Here is a 10,655-nt window from a genome sequence, read left to right as displayed (position 1 = left end):
TATAGGTGCTAGGTTTTTCTGGGAGACATTTTAGAACTGTACATTTCTACCACGTGGATATTATGGACAAATACATATACACTCAATGCACTGAATGTGCCATATGGACATTTTTTTGACAGTCACCTCTGATAACAGATTGCTTTTAAATGTAATGTAGAAACATGCATTTTCTGCAAACGTGATTTTAAACAATATGTATTATGAAAAACTACAGTATAAAAATAAACATGACTAACTTTACTTTACCATAGCTCAGATTATCTGATATTTCAAGACATAATATATAAAAGTGGTGTATTCAAGTCTTTGTATGCATAAATTGAATTTTTTGTAATGTATGTTTGAATAAACTAATATAATAATAAGACAAAAAAAACTGCATCATATCATCGACCCATTACTTTCTGTACCAGTGCCTCCTTTCATAAATGCACAAGACGATGATGGGCCAAAAATAGAAAAGAAATATGTCCATTTTTGAATCCAACATAATTAACCCAAACGGTTCTCATGGCTGATGTTGAATGTTCATCTTATTGCTTACTAATGTGCTGATCTTGGTTTATCTTGGTGAAAGTATGTGAGAAAAGAAAACAACTAAATACACAGACGCCCTTTTTAGTGCATGCATCTGTAACAAAGCATTGCACTGAATCTGAGCTATGTTGTAGACATGTTTGATGCTGGAAACCCCCATTAGAAAAGCTGTCGCTGTACTTAACCCTACAGCTCCTGCACAGAGGCAATTTATCAGACTTTTTTTAAGCCAGTCTTCCGAGAAGTAGATGTAATAGCACTGGTAAAAGATGGAGCCAGACTAGCTCTAATGATTCATGGTTCCAAAATGACCCTTTGTGCTCTATAATACTGTGAATTAGGCTGACAGCTGCACTAAAACAATTACCTGAGCAGACACTCGCTGCGAGGAGCGTGACAGAGACACACCCAGCCAAGATGTGTTTGCATGTGAAGACCTACATTTATTTATTTGTGCTTATTTTTCATGTGTCCTAGTTGTTAATTCCTGGCTTAGTTCGTTCAGAAATAATTATTTCTGTTTTTCTTTAATTATTTTTACATTCTGTACAAAGCTATTTGTCTATCTATCTATGTATTTATCTATATCATCTGTCTGTCTATCTATCTACACACACACACACAGACAGACACACACACACACACACACACACACACACAACTCTCTCTCTCACACACACACACACACACACACACACACACAAGGATAATTGTAAGTACACTTGAACACAATCATGTTGGATGTTTCCTGCTGCTTCAATGGCTCTGATGGAGGCCACTAATATACAGGCGATACACAAACATGTACTCCTGTACGAATCTCGCATTATAGGCCAGAGCCACAAATGTGTAACCTTTAATTTCAGCCTTTATCCCAAGGTAGATGGATCAGAGTAAATGGAAGAGCAAGAGATTGAAAGAAAAACAGAATAAGAGAAACAGACGGACAGAAAAAGAAGTTGAAAAAATGTACAACAAACAGACCAGCATCTAGCTGTGTGTCTGAACTCCAAGGAACAGAACAACCAAGGAAGCCAGATGTTTATAGGTTGCTGGAGTGCAAATATATGTTCCCTCTGAATCGAATGAGGACAAAAAGATAGTAATTATTGCTGAGGAGCCATTAGGGCCACTTCTTTAGCTGGCTGTGCTGCCATAGCTAACTAATGGACTAACAAGAGCAGCCACTGCTGCGCCGTCTCATACTTTCCCACTCAGTCCCTGGTGGGTGTGTGTGTGTGTGGAGTGTGTGTGTGAGTGTGTGTTTGTGTGAGAGAGAGAGTGAGTGAGTGTGTGTGTGTGTACGCATCTGTAGCTCTGACTAGCCTTTCAGAGTTGTTGACAAAATCACAGTGCTGGACGATTAGTTGAACTACAATGACTAATAGTCCTTCCTCTCATTAGTTGTACATGTGGGGGGGGTCGGTCAGCGGTAAATGACCATTGTCTCTAGCTGCCCTTCTCTTTTCTCATTCTTCAATCTGCTGTCCTCAGAACTTTGTCTCATTTCCGTTTCTTCTCACCTCAATGCTTACAGATGCCGTGTGTCTGTACCTTCTGCCATTATTTATGGTGACAGAAATGCATGTTCTGCATTCAGGTTTTGCAGATTTACAACCTTCCAGGGATGAGGAAGAATGCCACGTAAATAACGGAAGACATATATACTCTCGTCCAGGACAAAAAGAAATCTCATACTAAAATCTTTCAAAGACAGGTCTCCGATGTCATGTGCCTGTTCAGAATGGCCAAAAAACACATGACTGGATACAATACAAGCTTATATAAAGCAGTAAAACAAATATAAGACAAAACTAGGTTTCCTGAAGCACAAAGTAAAACAAAAGCCAAAAGCAACCTCATCTAAGTAGCATGTAAAAATGCTCATGAATTCATTAAGTGCAACTTAAACAGATACTTACCATTGCTTTCACAATTTATCAGAGACAGACGTTTAATAAATGATATTAAAATAATAGTCATTGTACACTATATCTGCGATTAAAACAGAGTGGCTGAGATTTATGTGACAGACTACAGTGCAAACGTTATGAATGAGCACTTCACACGCTCAGTAAGAACACAGTTCACTACATAGTGCACGTTTCCAAATAAAAAAGAATCGCATGCCCATCCTAAATCACAAGGAGCATCTCCTGTATTTCCAGAAGAGAAAATGGAAAATTCTATACAGATTCTATGTGGAATGTCATAAGAGTAAAGGCTTAACTAGAATGTGGAGCTTTTTGCAAACTGTTGTGCATGTAAATGTGTTCACTTTAGTTGAGGTCAGCACTTAGTGATAAATCTAGCCTTTATTGGTTGTTCCAAAAGTCTCAATGAAACTGCGAGGGAGACGAGGCAGGAAAAGGGCGACAAACGTGCACACTTCTCCTCTGGGACTCATTTAAACATGACATAACTAGAGGGCTATTCACACTTGACCCTTATTAAACTCAGTTACTGTCAATTACAACAAACAACGATCATATTCCGTCATGCCCATACAGTTTCTTTCTTCCACAGACACACACAGCGCATACACCGCTTAGACGTGACACTTGCATGTGCAGCTGAATTGACTTATGTTACACAAGCGTTTAATTGCCCAGAGTGTTGCACCTGCTCGCCTAGGGCACTGCTGCTGGCACAATCTCACATCACACACTTCCTCAACACTTCTGTGTTAACCTGCTCTGGAAGACTCTGTCACTTACCTGCCTGCAGGGAGAAAGAACAGACACTTACCTTAAAGAGTGTGACAGCAGAGGGAAGAGCCGGGATCAGGAGCACACGACAGGAGAAGAGAGAAGAAACAACAGTGTGAATATTAAACACTAAAAGCGCTCGGTGACTTTCACATGAATCGTACTACATGAGGGATGTTTGATAAACACCACAGGCGAATGAACATATGTTAGAAAAAATTATATTTGCATTATTTTAGAGCCATGCAGGAACATACAGTTTAAAGGTGTGTTGGAAGAAAAACAAAAAAACAGAATTGATTTCAGTTTAAGCTTTGTGCAGTTTCTGGGCCTCTACCCTCCACCAAGATCATCCTTAAAGTCCCCATGAAATTAAAATAAACGTTTTTTGGGTGTTAGTATCAATACGTTAGTCTTAAGGTTGTCTATAAGGCAGTGTGCTTAGCGGATCACATGCGCGAGTCGGCGCAGACCACAAAATGCATCGGAGAATTCTAAATTCTACACAGAATGCTATATTTTACAGCAATATGGATGAGATTGTGGCTGGCATACCCTGCGGCTTTACAGAGCTCAACGGCTCTGAGCGGCTCTAGCCCAAGCTGTGATATAAACGAACGCTATTGGCTATTTTAAAAAGGGGCGGGGCTGCTTGATATGTCCCACCCTGTCTTCCTGTTTCAGTTAAAATTACGTCAACACATAGAGTAAAGCCCCGTTCACACCAAGAGCTATAACTATAAAGATAACGATATTAGCATCCACACCAGCAAACGATATCGTCTGTTTATTCTAAGCGCACGCTCGTCTGCCGCTTTAAATTCTTGAGCTCGTTACAGCAGGATGGATTCTGATTGGCTGTCAGTGTTTTATCGTTCATCAGCTGGAGAAAAAAATCGTTTTGAAAGTGATTCCAACGATATCCTTCCTCCGTATCGTTATGGTGTGAACTATGCTATTCTTTAATATTGAGAACAATTTTTAGAACTATATCTTTATCGTTATCTTTATAGTTATCGTGCTTGGTGTGAACGGGCCTTAACGCTGTGTGTTTCTAAGCATTTCAGGGGACCTTTAAAATGAACCATTAAAAATACGAAGTAAAACACATTTATATGGCAAAAGATTTGCCACTGATGCCATGAAAGCTTGAGGACAGCTGGAACAAAATAGCTATATAGAATACAGATTTTTACATTTTTATTTTCTAAAATGTATTTTATATCACGCATATATTATTTGTAAATGTATTTTGTAAATATCCATCTTAAATTTAATCGTTAACATATAATTGCTATTGATGATTGCTATGATAACAGTTTCTAGAGTGAGATAGATCATTATTAGATATTATTAAATGGCAGCTGGTAAAGAAGTATAACACTGTCATTCGGAACGGTCATTATGTGCAATAACCTCAAGAACTGCTTCAGTTGAAGGGTAATGCGTAGAGTTTCTGATATCTCTGCCAGCGGGATGCTCGTGAGAGGTTTGGTGCTCTGCTGCTATTCACTCGGCCCTTTTTGATGCTGTCGCATGTATGCTGTGTTTCATTGCTCCTGTGTTTGAGTTGACCTGGTTTCCTGGCTTTTATTTTCCCGCCACTAGTTTGTTTCCTAGGTTACTCATTGGTTAATTGATTATGTTCACCTGCCCTTGCGTGTTTGTTTCTGGGCAGGAGCGGCGCTAGGGGTGGGCTAAGCCCCGAATGTTTTTGTTACTATTCTCTGTATGCATCATCACTGAGTTTTCATGTGCATTCAAATAATTTCTATCAGAACAGCAGATTTGCTCTCTACACATCTAACGGTGGCAACTTACGTTGTCATTCACAAATGCAACTGCACTTTTTCGAGTTTACGAAACCTTTCGAGTCTCCAATACTAAAAAATGCTATTTTCTTGAAATGACATAAAACCCTTGTCAAACCAACAAAATTACCCCAAATGTTGCCCCAACTAGTCAAACACTGTTGACTGAACAAAGAATTTCATATTGTTGAAATGTTAAGGCTTTGTGAGTTCCCAGCATACATTGCAGCATGAATAAATGATGCAGTTACTGTTATAGGATTATTGTTTTGCTGTTTGCTGACTTCATCTAAAATTGTTTTGTTGTTGTTTTATCATTATTGTTAGTTATTTGTTGTACTGTGATGTAAAGAGCTCAGCTTTTTAACATTTGTTGGTTATCACCATTCTTGAGGTTAGTGTGTCTAGTTTTGAGGCCTAGAGTAGGTTTAAACTCTTGTGTCCATTTTCTGGGTATCTTAGTCTTGTAAGTTGTTTTATAAGCAAAGACAATGTTGTCTACTTATTAGAACTAGTTATCTATTAACATTTGTCATTCGTAAACAAACATAAATTTGATAATGTGATGACTTTTTACACATTTTTTTTTCATGAAGACAACAGAAAAAAATTAATTACCCCAATGACAGTAATTGTTTTTTCAGTTGCTGTGACAAGAATGTTTTTATTAGCAAAATAAGACAATCAGTATTGCATGAACAAACAAATTTACATTGACTAAACAAAGTATCTTTACTGAGCAGAACTAAAAACCTATTGTTAGATTAGTGAGTTTGAGTTACTATTTAGAACTCAAAAGTCTTACTGCATCAAGCTGCCTTATTATTTTACGTTTTCTCAACTATTTATTTTTTACAGCGAGGTCTGTACGATCCAGCCAGTGAGATCAGATCTTTCGGAGCCAGGCGGTGTAATTTACTAGTTCTATTTATTTGAAAATTAAAATGGATATTTCAAAATCCTTAAAAAAAACAAAAAAAACATAGCATTATATTTCTTAATAATTTTTTAATTATGTTGCATTTTTGAGCATCTATCAGTCGTGCAGCGCAGACTTTCCAGGACACACACACTTATTTAGAGCGATTATATGAACGGTTTGGTTAGCGTGGGCTGTGGCAGACTTTTCTTTGTGTCAGGGCAATGATTCAATAAACAAGAAGTTAATATTAAGTGGCTTAAATTATAGAGACAATGTCATCTTTATTTGCTAGTGAAAATGGTTCCAAACAAAGCCATGTTGTGCGTCTCTGCAGCAACACACAGCAGTTTCTTTACTGAATCGGGTGAGTCAGTGACGCATTCATAAAAACAGCTTCTTACACGGTTCCTGAATGAATCAGTCATTTTGAAAGAATCGATTGGATAAATGACTCAACGACTCACTCATTAAGACAGCAGTTTGCTGCCACCTACTGGCAATTTCATATTTAAAAGTATCATTCTATTTTTTCTATTATTTGCTACTTCTGTATTCCAAATGTTACATTTAAAACATTAATCTCATAGCATTATTATGCAATTTGTAAGTGCAGTGAAAATGCATATACAAGATCTCCTTAAAAATAAGTGCATAGAGCCCTGCGTGTTTAAATATACTTTGCTTTTTTTAAAATATAGCCAAAGTAACTTTTAAACATATTTTTTCAAATGTATCCTGTGTATTCTGGCACACACATGGATGTCTCTGAGCTAAGCCCCGTTCCTCGGTCGATATACGCCTCAGTTTGAGTTGTTCTTGGTCTGTCATCGTTTATGTTTAGTTGGTTGTGATTCTCTTGTGCTCTTGCTTATTTGTTATTATGGCTGATTGTTAATAAAAGTGCCTGCTGCTTATTATTCTCTCCGACGCTGCAACCACATCGTGACAGATAGCAGTTACAGTATAATTAAGTGGACTAATTGGACTAATTAAGCTTGTAATATTTTCATATTTGTATTTATTATTATCATTGTATTTACATTAGATTTATTGTAGTTTGTAGTCACTAATTTACCAAGGAACACAATGAAAGTGTCTTTAAGCAAAAACAATTATGATAACCACTTTAGTGTTGTTGTTTTTTTAATAACACCACATAAAGGCAGCCTATGCACCACTTGCCAAATAATGCAAAGCAACAATAAAGAAAATGATGCACCGTTTAAAAAAATCATTATGGAAAATAAATTTAGTTTCCTGTGATGTGAGCTTAATTTTATTGCACCAGAGATATGTGTCACTCTCAGCTAAATCATAAAATCAAGATCAAATCCTGCCTAACTAAACTCTGTCGTTCAGGTCTCCACTCACGATGCTTAAACAAACAGGCCGATGTCTTGAAAGAGGAAGAGCCGCAGTGTTTACACTTCGCAAGGACATTAAACTTGGACAGGAGAAAGTATTTTAACCCAGACAAAATGACACTTTCACTTTAAGCCAGGAATGAAACATGTTTAAACAGGTCTTTTCTGAATCCACCCTGAGGAACACCATGCCACTTTGGCATAACGCGTTCTTTAAAGCATGTGAATTATAAACTCGTTTATGTATAACACTCATGTCACAGTAAATGTGTCATATAGTATTAAACATTACTCGAGGAAATGGCAAGTAAATAAAAAGATGTTGTGCTTGTTTCTTTCTGTTTTTAAGCAAGCAAAACTTTGGCTATGACTGTCTCAACAGCTTCTCCACTCAGTATTTAATCAGAGGATTTACTCTTTAACCTTTTTCTGTTCATTTCCAATTTTGAAAGGACTGTAATGGGAAACAGCGCATACGCTATAATGAATTCTGAAATGTGTCTCATGTTTAGGCATTTATCATCTGACCTGTGACAGCATGTGAATGTTTAAGGGACACGCTGCTTTTTGATAAGACGCTGCTGCACACAGTAATGGAGAAACTGCACTGATGGGAAGGACAAGCAATTATAATCTGCTACAGGCCCCACTGGACAAAAAGTGATTTACTTGGAAAGCCACATTTTCTGTACTCAACTAACTGCTTGCCAGTCCACTCGGCCCGTGACAGCCTTCCAGATGTCAATCAAATTACCCGCTATTTACTGCTGATTTGCTGGTGTCATTGGCAATCTTCTTCCCCTCCGCTGACGACCGGGCCAGGAGCGGCTGGGGAGGACAGCAGACAAGACGAGGGTCTCTGGAAAATGTCATATGTCCACTTACTGTCCCAGATGAGGCTGGGGGAGGATTGCAGAGGAAGGACATCTTCTATTTGAGGTGCATTGCAGCGGCACATGCAAATCTGACCCCGGGGGAACGACAAGCACTGCTTTTAATGGAGTTCAGGAAAACTCATTTTACAGAGCCGAGACTCAGCAGATAATAATAATAATAATAATGCATTACGATAGGATGGGGTGTGTGCATGTGTGTCTTGTGCCCTTCTGTGATGATAAGCACCTGAGATTGAAGGCGGGGTTTGTGGCTAATGAAAGAGATGAGACGCGAAGACACATCTTATTGAGAATGAGTTTCGAACCATTTAAGTGTGTCTCAAGTAAACGCTCAAGTACACTGTCGTTCAGAAGTGTGGGATCAGTAAGATCTTTAATGTTTCTGAAAGAAGTCTCTTCTGCTCGTCAAGGCTGCATTATTTTCATTCAAGATACAGTAAAAACAGTGAAATATTATTAGAGTTTAAAACAGCTGTTTTCTATGTGAATATGTTAAACTGTAATGTATTTCTGTGATGCGCAGCTGTATTTTCAGCATCATTACTCCAGTCTTCAGTGTCACATGATCTTCAGAAATCATTCTAATATGCTGATTTGCTGCTCAAGAAACATTTCTGATTATTATCAATGTTGAACACAGTTGTGCTGCACAATATTTTTGTGGATGTGTTAAACTGATAAAAAGTGACAGTAAAGACATGTATTATGTTACAAAAGGTTTCTGTTCTTTTGAACTTTCTATTCATCTGTGAATCCTGAAAAATAAAATGCATCACGGTTTCCACAAAAATATTGTGCAGCACAACTGTGTTCAACATTGATAATAATCAGAAATGTTTCTTGAGCAGCAAATCAGCATATTAGAATGATTTCTGAAGATCATGTGACACTGAAGACTGGAGTAATGATGCTGAAAATACAGCTGCGCATCACAGAAATATATTACAGTTTAACAGATATTCACATAGAACACAGCTATTTTAAACTCTAATAATATTTCACTGTTTTTACTGTATCTTGAATGAAAATAATGCAGCCTTGACGAGCAGAAGAGACTTCTTTCAGAAACATTAAAGATCTTACTGATCCCACACTTCTGAACAGCAGTGTATATATACTGTACTGTATGAATCAGTTGTGGATGTGTTGCCTTTGCCATCTACAGGAGATCTTTCCCAGTGTGACAAGAAGAAAACCAGCGACTGAGACGGAGAAAAAATGCACACAGAAGAAAAGAGCAGACAAGGTGTAAGAAAAAAAGAGGTGGAGCAGGAATGAGTGTCCTGATTGATGTGGTTTGACTCCGTTTCCAACGTGTGGAGACATTTGTGTGCCTCCGGCAGTGAGTGGAGTAGAGGGAAGATCAGCGGTGCGCTTCAGTCGAGATGAGCCGTTCAACATTAACGTCTGCTGATATTCAACTTATATCATAAATCCCTTTTATAGACCTTCATAACTGGGACGAATGCAGAACAGGGAGTTTTTTCAGAAGTGTACCTTTAAACATTCACAGGCTTTCTCTTGTTTTAACCCCTTCATTTCTGGGTCACACTTGGTACCTTCGTGACCAAAGCCTTGAAATGTAACTTTTTTTTTTTTTTCAGGAAAATCATTGTAATATATTTTTGTTCAATAATATTTTTGATTATTATTTAAAATTTTGAGGGGATTTTATGATACTATGCAATATTTATACAATTTTTATGAGCTTTTTTTCCCCACGGACATTTTTGACTGCAAGGATACCAAGTGTTAGTTTTTTATTTTTCCACCCTTTAACATATCCGAATCATGCCCATGATTTTTTTGTGTGTTCATTCACATAGCTAATGTGACAAAAGTGTCATGTCATCCCGATGAAGCTATGATTTTTTAAATTTCTAAATGTTAAATATTTCAGTCACTTTTGAGGCCCAGACGGTTTAATGCATTAAAAACTGTTCTACGTAAAGAAAGGTTTCCTAAAACTGCCTTACATTTGTTGCTGATATAATAAATACAGTACATGCAGTCTGAAGCGCCGCTGGTCCTCCTGTTCTGACAGAATGTTGTCACAGCTCTGAAACCGAGATCTTTGCCACCACACGGCCCCTGATGCTGCTCCTGTCCTGACAAGAACAAGCACACCTACAGACACCACACCTTCCCATCATCCCCCACTCAGCTCCGCTAATCTAGCCTTAGTCATACCGAGATTCTCTCTGCTCTTGCCATGCCACTGATAAGTGCGTTTTGAGCATTCTGTGTGGGGAAGGTTTCTGCTCAGATCCGCTACTAGCCCACAGAGGCCCACAGCCAATCAGCTGGTGACTGAAGACGAGCGAGAGAGCATTTGATGCCCTCCTCTAAACACACACTCACTCACTCACACACACAAACACACACACAAACACACACACAAACACACACACACA

At 38.1% G+C, this 10,655-nt stretch overlaps 1 protein-coding gene across 1 annotated transcript in view; it reads right to left on the bottom strand.

The window, feature by feature from the left end:
* The window catches only part of LOC107700330 (zinc finger protein basonuclin-2-like), a 115,285-nt gene extending 110,549 nt beyond the window's left edge, over positions 1 to 4,736 (bottom strand). The window contains 1 exon segment of the mRNA XM_016501960.1: positions 4,665 to 4,736. The gene's annotated coding sequence lies outside the window, so the exon portion shown is untranslated.
* Positions 4,737 to 10,655: the final 5,919 nt, after the last annotated feature.

This window comes from Sinocyclocheilus anshuiensis, unplaced genomic scaffold, assembly GCF_001515605.1.
Source record: "Sinocyclocheilus anshuiensis isolate Anshui unplaced genomic scaffold, SAMN03320099.WGS_v1.1 scaffold326, whole genome shotgun sequence".
NCBI classification, from domain to species: Eukaryota; Metazoa; Chordata; class Actinopteri; order Cypriniformes; family Cyprinidae; genus Sinocyclocheilus; species Sinocyclocheilus anshuiensis.
The sequence above is the reverse complement of the archived record's forward strand: the minus strand, read 5'-3'. Positions and strand labels throughout refer to the sequence as shown.